The sequence below is a fragment of the Bos grunniens genome, chromosome 25 (assembly GCF_055505025.1).
Source record: "Bos grunniens cultivar Pamir isolate PY7600 chromosome 25, Bosgru_T2T1.0, whole genome shotgun sequence".
NCBI lineage: Eukaryota > Metazoa > Chordata > Mammalia > Artiodactyla > Bovidae > Bos > Bos grunniens.
Genome location: NC_141189.1, coordinates 25,022,240 through 25,035,184, shown reverse-complemented (window position 1 = coordinate 25,035,184; position 12,945 = coordinate 25,022,240). Strand labels below are relative to the sequence as shown.

The 12,945-nt window shown below is 41.2% G+C and overlaps 1 long non-coding RNA gene across 1 annotated transcript; it reads right to left on the bottom strand.

Moving 5' to 3' along the window:
* Nucleotides 1-3,463: 3,463 nt before the first annotated feature.
* LOC147345323 (uncharacterized) lies at nucleotides 3,464-8,207 on the bottom strand. The gene is made up of 3 exons (XR_015154660.1): nucleotides 8,092-8,207; nucleotides 4,235-4,422; nucleotides 3,464-4,129 (listed from the first exon to the last, which is right to left on the bottom strand). It is a non-coding gene; the product is annotated as an uncharacterized LOC147345323 (long non-coding RNA).
* Between the last annotated feature and the right edge of the window lie 4,738 nt (nucleotides 8,208-12,945).

Below are 12,945 nucleotides of genomic sequence, written 5' to 3'. Positions count from 1 at the left end.
CAGAGGAGCCTCTAGGGCTACAGTTCATGGGGTTGCAAGGAAGTGGACATGACTGAAGCGACATAGCATGCACGGAGAATTAACAGTGACCAAAACAAGAAGGGTATGGCTCCTGCATTCTAAAAGTTTCACAGAGAAAATACAAGCCATCAGATGGGCACTTCATATCTTTACTTCCTGTTTTAACAGGAAGTTGTAGTTATAGCCACCTTTAGATTTATATGGTTATAGACACCATCCTCTTCATCTTCTTCCTTCTCTTCTTCTTCATCCTCAATATCATCATCACAATCTCTTTTATTAATGCCAACTATGTGTCAGAGACTGTTTTAAATAATTTACATTCATTAACCCATTTAATACATTACATATATTAACTCACAGCAGGTATTCATATCATCTCCAAAAACACATGAGGAAATAAAGCCCAGAGAGAGGTTAAGTAACTTGCACAAGACACACTGCATTTAGTGTGAAAAAACCACCACAAAATTGTAAAGTAATTAGCCTCCAATTAAAATAAATTAATTAACTAAAAAAAAGAAAACTCATCCTCTACTCTTACAATGGAAGACATGTTATATTCCTGGTTGAAGGTTAATCTATTTATACTTGTGGATCAAGGGTTGCCAGATTTAGCAAATAAAAATGTAGAATGTCCATTTAAATTTGAATTTCAAATGTCCCATGTAAAATTTGGGGCATATTTATATTAAAAATTATGTATTGCTTATCTGAAATTCAGAGTTACCTGGGCTATATTTTATCTGGAAACCCTATCTGGACCCCAGGACCTCTCCTCAAGGGATTTCACTACATCAGGTACTTACCACTCCCATCCCTCTGAGAGTGTCTTGGTTGCTTTGCACCTCTGTGTCGGGTGGGTGATAGTACTCTGGGAGTGATGTGATGGAACATGAACAAAACACTTTGAGGCTGCCCTTTGGGACAGTGTGCCTGAGGAGGGAAGAGTTTAGAGGCAAAGAGATCAGGTATGGTAATGATTTGGGTACCTGACGATCCTATTATAGAGAATCAAGGCTTGTCTACCCCAGGACCCCAGGAGCTGGAGGAGAGAGTAACCCGAAGTCTTCCTTATCAACGAGGTGCAAACAGGGGCTTCCATTTCCTCTTTAGTGCTCCTGGGCAGAAAGCAGTACCTTCAATGAGAAACGAGGTCAGCAGGGTGGAGGGAAACTCTCTCTGGCTCTTTATTGAATCCAATCATTTACATCTCATTGAATCCAATCAAATTAGCCACTTATGACATTAAAATGGCAAAAGAGGGATTGTATCATGCAGTGCTAATTCAATAGGAAAGAGGGGCTGACTGAGAGCACAGTGTCATAAGACTCTGACACCCACTTTCAAGAGGTAGAAGTCTGATGGCCTCCCATGCCCACAGGGGTCATGATGACCTTCCTCAGTTTTGCTAGATGCCAGGCATTGGTAAAGGGGAGGAAAACGGAAGTCCTGAGCCCTGCAGAGATACAGGCTGGGGAGCCCTGCAGAGATACAGGCTGGGGAGATACAAAAGAGGAATGGTGAAATGGTACCTTCAGGGAGAGATAATTTCAAGATACAGTGTTGGCTGGGACTTGGAGTCAGACTCCAGAGCTTACCAAACTCTGTGACTTTGGGCAAGTTACTTGACTTTTCCGATGCTTAGTTTTCTTATTCGTTAAATGGAGGTTGGTAATATTTGCCAAGGCAATGTTTCCCACATTTAATCCTTTTCTTTACATTGAAGAGAAATACTCCATTTGGCTGTCTTTAACACCTCTTCAATACTTGCAAGAACTCTCTGATACTTTCTTGGGAGCTAGAGTGTTAAGGTATGGTTGAAAGTTGGAATCATCCAGGCTTGCATTCGAATCTCCCTGCCATCCTTAATAGCTGTGTGATCTTGAATGAAGAGGCTTAATCATTTTGTGCATCAATTTCCTCAAATGTAAAACAGGAATAACCATACTCACCTAATAAGTTTGTTATTGAACATAAACAATTTCATGAATGTGAAATGCTTAGTACAGAGCCTGGCTGATACGAAACTGTACATACTAGTGATTCCCCTCCTTCTTCTCCTTTTCCTCTTCCCTTCTCCTCCTTCTCTTCTTCATTTCACTCTTTTCTCTGCCACTTCCTTTCCCAGAACTTAATGCCCTCTGCACTCTACCCATTATGACAATTTGTCCACCCCAACTATACCATGTTTTCCCTTGCCTCAGGGCCTTTGCACATGTTTTCTCTTTGATTGGAATATTCTTCATCCAGGCTCTTTGCTGGACAACTCTTACTCAGCTGATATGTTTCTTCTTCCAAGAAGCCTGCATTGACTTATATCCTCCCTTCCTACAAATGGTTCTTCCCTATTGTAATATTTTAGAATTTGTTTCTTTTCTCTTCTGAGAAGCCTAAAAGTCTCATAAGGGCAGGATTCAAGACCCCATCTGTCTTGTGTTCTCTTGTACTCCCAGTACCTAGTACAGAATCTGACACCTACTAATGGTTGCCTGAGAGCTTGCTGGGGGCCTGATCTGGTTCTATGTACTTAACATGTATCAACTTGTTTAATTCTCACAACTTTCTGAAATAATTTTTCCTTATTTTTAATGGCTTTATTGAACTATGTTTGACATACAATAAAGTACATCTATTTACAGTGTACACTTTGATAAATCTTGACAAGTATACACCTATGAGAACTAAACCACAATAAGATAATGAATATTGCCATCAACCCCGAACTTCCCTTGTTACCCTTTATAATCCTTCCATTCCAGCCCTCTTGGCAATGCCCCCTTACTAGACAAGTGTTGTATGCTCCTTTTTTGGTCTGGCTAATTTGAAGAGTGTAATTATTCTTAGATTCATTCATTTTGTTGAAGGTATCAATGTTCATTCCTCTTTATCATTGAGTAGCATCCCATTGTGGCACTTCCCTGGTGGTTCAGTGGTAAAGAATTGCCTGCCAATATAGGAGACACAGGTCCAATCCCTGGGTCAGGAAAACCCCCTGGAGAAGGAAATGGCAACACATTCTAGCATTCTTGCCTGGGATATCCCAGGGACAGAGGAGCCTGGGCAGGCTATGGAGTCCATAGAGTCACAAAGAGTTGGATATGACTTAGCGACTAAACAAAAACACAAGTATTCCATTGTATAGGTGCATCACAATTTATTTATCTATTTACCTGTTGATGGGCATATGGTTGTCTCTCGTTTTGAGCTATTAAAAGAAAGATAGTATGGACAAGTTTTATTTTGCCCTATTTTTTTTACAGATGAGGGAACTGAGGAAGGGGGTATATCAATTGCTTAAGGACACAGAGCTCATAAATGGCAAAGCCACTTGCAGACAAAAGTACTGTCAGTCCAGAGTCCAAGCTCTTCCTCCCACCTCTGTATTAAGGAGAATTCCAAACATAAACAAACTAGGAAGAGTAGAATAGAATAACATATAACCATGGCTACATCAGTTAACTCCAGAAATTAAGTCACAGCTTTATCATTTAATCTTTCCTCTATTTTATATCTTTTTGCTTGAAAGTTTTAAAGTGAATCCCAGACATAATGTTATTTCACATATATGTTAGTTTGTATCTCTAACTTATGCAAACATAAGAAAACCCTATTGTGGGAAATTTTAAACCCATGTACCTAAAGTAGAGACCATAATATAATAACTTCCCTCATGTATATCACAGGCTTTGACAGTTATCAAATATTGGTTGGTCTTGTTGCATTACACCCTCATCTATATTTTGTTTTCTCTCTCCTGTCAGTTATTTTGAAGCAAGTCTTGGATATTTTATCATTTCATCTGTAAATATTTCAGCATGTGTCTATAAAAGATAAGGTCTCTTTAAAAATAGCCATAATACGATTCTCACACCTAAACATTTTACAATCATTTTATTCATATCCTCAAACATTCAGTTGATACTCACATATTTCTGATCCTGTCATACTATTTTATTGTTTTTCTTCTCTCTACCTCTCTTTCTGCATCCTTCTCTCCCTCTTTCTTCACCTTTTCTCTTTTTACAGTCTGTCTGAGTCAGTGTAGCAGCAAGGACCATATGTCGCAGTTGATCTGTTTTAACCAATGGCGTCGCTCTTTCTCTCCCTTGCAGTTTATTTGTTAGAGAAACCAGCCCATCAAAGCCATGTTTTACATACCAGGATCACTCTCACTAAATTAACAATAATCCTCAGTATCTTCTATACCCACCTGCATTCACATTCCCCATTGTCTTGAACAAGTCTGTGAGATTTTTCAAATCAAGATCCGTTTGCATCTCCCATTGCATTTGGTGGGGATGGTTCTGAGATCTCCTCTGCCCCAGGAACCCATCTTCTGTTTGTCAGGCTGTTGCTGTGTCCTACAGAGTGCTCCCTGGGGTATACTCCCATTCGACCCTGTGGAAATTGTTGAATGAATGAATGAACAACTGACTGAGTAGGAAGAAGCAGCTGAGAGAGCAAGGGATCCTAATACTCCTTGAATGTTGTCTGAAGTAGTTTATCTTCTTGTAGACTAGATCAATGATTTCCATGTGTGTTCATGTTGAGTACACACACACCGGTGCATATGTGTGCCTTCGAGTGTGTGCACACAGATGGCAATAAAATGGAATCTCACACAGAAATCTGCACAAATAAAGATAAAACCTGAGTGTTTAAGAGCCCACACCGTCTGGGTCAGAGTCCTGGACTTGCTGCTTACAGCTGGGTGACCTTGTACTCAGCTTGCTACTTAACCTCTCTGAGCCTTGGTTCCCTTTTCTTTGAAAAGGGATTTATGATAGCACCCACCCCTGGGAACTCTTGTAAGGATGTAACACCTCAGCCTGTGCAAAGTGCTTAGAACTATGTTCAGCACAGTGTGAGCACAGTAAACTGGCCCTGATCATGATGATAACTGATGCTATTAAAAGGGAGGGGGAGCTGACAGGGCCCATGGGCCCCCTTCCAGAGCTCTGTGGAGCACAGTTTGACAACCTCTGCCCTTAATGACACCCGAGCTTCTTCCTCTGCTCTCACTTTATTTGGGGCTCTTTGTAGCCGCCAGTGCCCTTCCTCTTCCATCCTGCAGTCTGTGTCTAGATCACTAGGTGGGTAGGACACCAAGGGGTCACTCCCCTGGGCATGTTCTAATTAATCCAGAAAATGCTATAACTGTCTCCTACCTCCCATCCCCAACTCTGCTCATGTTGCTTCCAGAGACTGTCTTGTAATCATGAAACAATCCCGTGCCAATGTTGTGTTTTGAAACCTAAAACCTGAAACCAGTCTCCTGCAACTTGGCTGGCAAACCAAGTACATCTGCTTTAGAGCAATTAAGAAATTGCAGCCCAAGAAAGGAAAACATGCTGCTGGAACAGGCTTCTGTGTTCCATTAAACATTCACGGCCCACTGGTGGGGTGTGACAACAGACCAGGAGGGAAGCTTGGTGATGAGTCTGGGGACAGAGCCATCAATACCCCCAGGCCTTCTTGTAAGTAGTGACAGGGTTGTAACCAACCTTTATTGAGGTCCTACTCTATGCCCCGCACTGTGCTAAGCTGAAGTTGGTTTTCCATTATTTGATTTCCACAGCTCCTTTATGAGTTACAGTAGAATTGTTCCCATTTTACAGATAATGAGGCTTAGATAGGTTAGTCCTTTTAAAGATTTCCATAGGGACAATGTTGGGATTTCAACTCCGTTCTGTTTAGAGTTTTCAACCACACCACTAAGCTTCCTCTTAGCCAGGAAGTATGTCAGATGATAGAACATCTTATGCATCAAGCTTAGAATTTTTGGTCACTTGTGGTTAGAAGACATTATTTTTCTTTCTGTGATAGGACATGCCTGTGTCTATCAAAATGCCTTGGTTCCAAAGATAAATTCAATATACTGTGAAACAGCATTGCAAATCTATAGGGGGAGAAATCTATTCCAGCTTGATGGTTAATGGGTTAACATCTAAAGATGTTTCCCTAGAGACAAGTGTTTAAGGTGTGTGTTTGTGTATTAGCAGATTTGAGATAGATGTTTTTGTTTTAAATTCCTTTCTTAGTACCCAACTATTTGTTAATTTGCTGTCTTAAATCCAAAGATCTAACCCCTCTCATTCTAGCTCTGCTTTTCTTTCTATTCCACAGTTTTCTCCTAATTTCAGCATACTCTGAGAAACTGTATAATACACACAGACATACATCTACATACACTCCTAGCCTGTAGCACCTGTGTGCATTTACAAAACTTTAACTAATGGACTGACAGTATTTAAGCAGTATATGGAATTTTTGTCTGGGATAGTGAACCAGAAATTTTTATTTTTATTTGAAATTGGCTCTCAGGAAAATAACACCTTTGTGTGCCTGGGGCAGGGGCTGGGCAGGCAGTGAGAGATCTTATTAGTGATCTGAAAATACAGCAGGCATCTTTTAGGGAGGAGATGCACTATTTTGGAGAAGGAAATGGAAACCCACTCCAGTGTTCTTGCCTGGAGAATCCCAGGGACGGGGGAGCCTGGTGGGCTGCCATCTATGGGGTCGCACAGAGTCGGACACGACTGAAGCGACTTAGCAGCAGCAGCACTATATTGACCTGCAAAGATCCTTTGAGGTTTTTAAGTTAAAAACAAATTGACTTCAAGCTGGCCTTGTTAAAGAAAAAAGAAAATATATAATGGGAAAGAACAACTTCTCTTCAGGCTGGCAGCCTGGCCAGCTTTGAGGTGACTTGAGCTGCGCTGTCTCACTTGGAAGTTTAAAGTTCAGAGGAAGTGGACTTCAGGCCATGCTGGGGAGCTGCCTGGATACTTCTCTTTCTCTCTTATATGCTACATCAATTTCATTGCTTCTACTTTTATGAGGAAGGAAGAGAAATACATCCATCTCCTCTGCCACCATTCAGGTTCAAACCACAGCAGCTCCCACTAGATTACTGCAGCAGCCTACTAACTGTTTCCTGGCTTCCTTGCTGGGTGTCTCTTTGCTGCACCACAGTCAGAATGTTGCTGTGAAGACATATTCAGATCATGTCACTCTTCTACTGCCTTCAGCCTCACCCAGAGTAAAGACCAAAAGTCCTCACCTTGGCCGTCAATGCCTTCCAGGACTGGCTCAGGGCTCTCCCACCTCTACTGCTCTGCCTCTCCTCCACTCACCTTCCTGACAATGGCCTCACTGGGCCGTGAGCATCCTGTGATCAGGCTCCAACCTCAGTTTCTTTGCTTGTGCTGTTCCTTCTGCCTGGGATGTTGTTCCTCAGAGACTGACATACTACTTCACTTCCTTTTGTACTTTATTCAAGTGACTCTTATATGGATCTCCTACTGCCCAATCTAAAATTTTAACTCCTTGCCTTCAACATTTTGAGGAATTGATGCTTTAGAATTACGGTTCTGGAGAAGACTTTTGAGAGTCCCTTGGACAGCAAGGAGATCAAACCAGTCAGTCCTAAAGGAAATCAACACTGAATGTTCACTGGAAAGACTGATGCTAAAAGCTGAATCTCTAATACTTTGGCCATCTGATACAAAGAGCCGACTCATTGGAAAAGACCCTGATGCTGGGAAAGATTGAGGGTAAGAGGAGAAGGGGGTGGCAGAAGATGAGATGATTGTGTAGCATCACCAACCCAATGGACACAAGTTTGAACAAACTCCAGGAGATAGTGAAGGACAGGGAAGCCTGGCATTCTATAGTCCATGGGATAACGAAATGTCAGACGCAACTTAGCAACTGAACAACGATAACAACTTCAACATTTTACATTCATCATCCCTTTTAATTTTTTTCCCCAGAGAACTTTACTTATCTTTCTTGTTTGCTGCCTGTCTCACTTCCCCATTCTGCGTCCAGAATTTTATTTGATTGTTTTCTTACCTACTTCACCCCATGCCTAAAACTCAGTTCTCAGTTCAGTCACTCAGTCATGTCCTACTCTTTGCCTAAAATGTTTCTAATGTTTTTGCCTGAAACAGTTCTTAGCAAATATTTCTCACACGATCAAATGAGTATCTTGGCCAATTTGGGCTTCTATAACAGAACACTATTAACAAGGTAACTTATAAACATCAGAAATTGATTTCTTACATTTCTAAAGGCTAGGAAGTTCAAGATCTAGGTGCTGGAAGTTTTGGTATCTGGTGAGATCCCACTTCTTTGTTCATAGATTGCCTTCTTGCTGCACCTCACATGGAAGAAGGGATAAAAGAGTTCTCTGGGGTCTTTCTTATAAGGGCAATAATCCCATTTATGAGAGGTCCACCCTCATGACCTAATCACCTCCCAAAGGGCTCACCTCCTAACAACATCACATTGGGGATTAAGTTTCAACATATAAGTTTTTACTTTTCTGATAGTCTGTAAAATCCACATTATCTACACAAAGGATGCAAGTTTTATGATGAAGCTTTGTTTGTTATGATAACTAGACTCTTATATGAGACCACAGTAAACAATTTGGCTCTTGAATTCTATTTTGTGGTTGGTGCATGGGTGCTGACTTTAAAATCAGGTGCCTCACTAAGACATAACTGCGGATGGGAGATACTTAGATGAAACTAGAGGGGTAGTCACCTTCATGAGACCCTATGGTTACAGGACAGGGGAAGACTCAAATGCCTGCAGATGCTGATGGGGCAAGATGGTGTCCAATTGAAGAGCATAGGCTCCTGCTTTAAATCTTCTGCATTCAAATCTTGGCTTCATCTCTAACTAGTGGTGTGTTGAAATTAATGTCACCAAATCTTAGTTTCTCCATCAGAACAATAAGGACAATGACAGTAGTGCCCACCACAAGAAGCTTCAAAGATTCAGAGAAATGAGGCATGTATGATGGGTAGCAGGCTGACAGGCCTGCAGTGATGATTCTGTGAGTGTGGGCTGTGATTGTTAGCTGAAGAAAGAGGGATCACTAACTGGTGTTACTGAGACAAGAGGCAAGGTAGGCTTATAGATGGCTTAGTGTGTTATCCTTGGAGCTTCACATACTGAACTGCAGAAAGGGCTAAAAAGATCTTAATGACGAAGATGACCACAATGGTATGATCACTCATCTAGAGCCAGACATACTGGAGTCCGAAGTCAAGTGGGTCTTAGGAAGCATCACTATGGACAAAGCTAGTGGATGTGATGGAATTCCAGCTTAGCTGTTTCAAGTCCTAAAAGCTAATGCTGTTAAAGTTCTGCATTCAATTTGTCAGCAAATTTGGAAAACTCAGCAGTGGCCGCAGGACTGGAAAAGGTCAGTTTTCATTCCAAACCCAAACAAAGGCACTGCCAAAGAATGTTCAAGCTAGAGCACAATTCCACTCATCTCACACGCTAGCAAAATAATACTCAAAATTCTCCTAGCCAGGCTTCAACAGTACATGAACCAAGAACTTCCAGATGTTCAAACTGGATTTAGAAAAGGCAGAGGAACCAGAGATCAAATTGCCAACATCTGTTGGATCATAGAAAAAGAGAGAGTTCCAGAAAAGCATCTACTTCTGCTTTATTGACTATGCCAAAGCCTTTGACTGTGCAGATCACAATGAACTGTGAAAAATTCTTAAAGAGATGGGAATACCAGACCACCTTATCTGCCTCCTGAGAAATCTGTGTGCAGGTCATAGGTCTGATGAGGTCTTTACAACCTCCAGACACTCTTTGGATTCTATAATCTCATTGTTAACACTAGCAAGTGGGTACTCTTTCTACCCCCTTCTGATGCCTATGTCAGAAGCTTTCTGTATCTCCTTTATACTTTAATAAAACTTTATTACACACACACACACACACACATACACACACACACACAAAGAAGCAACAGTTAGAACCAGACATAGAACAACAGACTGCTTCCAAATTGGGAAAAGAGTACGTCAAGGCTATATATTGTCACCTTGCTTATTTAACTTCTATGCAGAGTACATCATGTGAAATGCTGGGCTGGATGAATCAGATTGAAATCAAGATTGCTGGGAGAACTATCAATAACCTCAGATATGCAGATGACACCACCCTTATAAGTGAAGAGGAACTAAAGAGCATCTTGATGAAAGTGAAAGAGGGGAGTGAAAAAGTTGGCTTAAAACTCAACATTCAAAAAATGAAGATCATGGCATCCAATCCCATCACTTCATTGCAAATAGATGAGAAAACAATGGAAACAGTGACAGACTTTATTTTTGGGGGCTCCAAAATCACTGCAGATGCTGACTGCAGCCATGAAATTAAAAGATGCTTGCTCCTTGGAAGAAAAGCTATGAACAACCTAGACAGCATATTAAAAAGCAGAGGCATTACTTTGCTGACAAAGGTCCATCTAATCAAAGCTATGGTTTTTCCAGTAGTCGTGTATGGATGTAAAAGTTGGACCATAAAGAAAGCCGAGCACCAAAAAATTGATGCTTTTGAACTGTGGTGTTGGAGAAGACTCTTGAGAGTCCCTTAGACTGCAGGGAAATCAAACCCATCAGTCCTAAAGGAAATCAGTCCTGAATATTCATTAGAAGATTGGTGCTGAAGCTGAAGCTCCAATACTTTGGCCACCTGATCCAAAGAACTGACTCATTGGAAAAGACCCTAATGCTGGGAAAGATTGAAGGCAGGAGGAGAAGGGAATGACAGAAGATGAGATGGTAAATGGCATTACCGACTCAATGGACATGAGTTTGAGTAAACTCTGGGAGTTGATGATGGACAGGGAGGCCTGGCATGCTGCAGTCCATGGGATTGCAAAGAGTCGGACATGACTGAGTGACTGAACTGAACTGATGATTCCAGAACACAGAGCCTCCAAAGTCTGAATCATTATCCAGTTCTCAACTCTGCTTCTAGGCAGAGGGTGTGTTCCGGGGGTGCTGGCTCAGGTAGGTCTCCCTTTCTTGAAACTTATTTTCTTTCTTCAGTGGGGAGGCCCTATGGACAGGTGTGTATTGCCTGATCCTGCCCTTAGGCTAAAGCTGATTATACTTGACCCTGATTGGAGCAATCAGACGAAAGCTTCTGAAAATTTAGAATCAATTTCTACAGCTCTTGAGCTGGGAGGATGTGTGAACTCAGGGGCTGTCGGACAACCATATTGGGCTTTGTATAATGAGAATGTCTAGAGGAGGAGAGAGACTGGTGGGGGGCATGTGGCATTTGGGGGCTGTCTATTGTCTCACCATCTTCCCCATATCTGGGGAGCCTTCCTTTCTGTCAGCTTGGTGGGAGCAAAGAAACACATTACAGAAGTCGTCAAAGCCAGATCCTTGGCCCCTTGACTTCCTGGCTGCTGGTGCAGGGGCAAGTGGTCCTTGGCCAGATGGGATCAGCAGCTCCAGTCTGGGCTGGAGTCTGGAGACAGGGTGGTCAGGAAGTGGGGACACACTAGAAGGAACTAAGGCTCCTTTGAGAAATGTCTGATTCCTGATCAGGGGCAGGAAATGTACACAATGAATCTGCAATATATATATATATATTTTTTTTTTTTTTTTTTTCCATATCAGGAACCAGGGAGCTGCCCAGGACTGGAGTCTGCCAAAGGACTTGGGAGCCAACTTGAAGGGGCTCCCACTGGCCAGAATTGGAACAATTGAGCATCAAAAGGAATATAACTGCAAGGGACTGAAAACATTTCTATTTTGTTTTATCTCATGAATTCAAGATTGTATCAATAACAACAAAGCTCACAGGTTTCCTTTGGAGAATGCTGGCTTCCAAATGAATTATTTTGAAAACTGATAAATAAAGGAAACAAATCATTCTGCTTTCCCTTTAGAAACTGTCGAGGTAACCCTACAATTGAAAGGCAAGTTTATCTTTTTAAGTATTCCAGCTAATAAATGAAGAAGGAATGATAGAAGTTCACTGTTGTTAATACCTAATGGAATTTAGGAAGGCATTGCCTATTGCTGCTGGTATCCAACAAAAGAGGCAAGTGGTCATCAGGGCTTTCTAATAGAAGTGTGCTCCATGACCTTGAGGCAGGGAATGATAGAACCTGCATTGGATCAAGCCTCTAGATCTAACAGCTGGTTTCCAGGATGTACAGGAAACAGGAACACGGTAGGTTAAACCATGGGGAAATAATCAGTAAAATTCAGACTGAGGGAAATTCTATAGGAACTGATGTCTTAAACAAACAGGTTGAAAAGGGGAAATAGAAACCTGTAGTTGAAAAAGGCTTGTGAGACTCTTTTATTATATATTATAATATTATTAATATATTATATATTAATCAACCACAAGATATCATCCTTATTTCAACCCAGCATTTAACAAATAAATATTGTAAAAATATTTATGAGACTATTGGATAACTTTGAAATCTGACTTAATACTTAATGATATTGAGGAATTATTTTAACACTTTGAAGAGTGATAATAGTTTGGTGGATATATATATACATTTCTCAATCAAGGGCAGTTTTGCTCTTGTCAATGTCTAGGGGGTGATTAAGGATGAGATGATTGAATGGCACCATTGACTCAATGGACATGAGTTTGAGTAAATTTTGGGTGATAGTGAAGGACAGTGAAGCCTGGTGTGCTACAGTCCATGGGATCACAAAGAGTCAGACACGATTGAGCAACCAAACAACAAGAGACATATTTAGGGGTGAGGAGAGTACTGCCACTTGGTACTAGGGATAAGACCAGGGATGCTGCTAAACATCCTATTACACACAGGACAGTGACAACAAAAAATGATCTGGTTGAAAATGTTGATAATGCTGATGTTGCAAAAGCTTCTTCTAGAGATACACACTGACATAGTTATACCTTGATCCTGTAGTTTTATAAGATCAAGGTGTTTGCTTCAAGATATCATTGGCAGAAGAGGGCAGAAAGAAGTATATAGGGTGCAGATAAAACAAGATGGGCCACAAGTTGAGAATTATTTAAGTTGGTAAGGAGAATTCATTATACTAGTCTCTCTCCTTGCAAGCATGTCTATATCTATCAATCTATGCA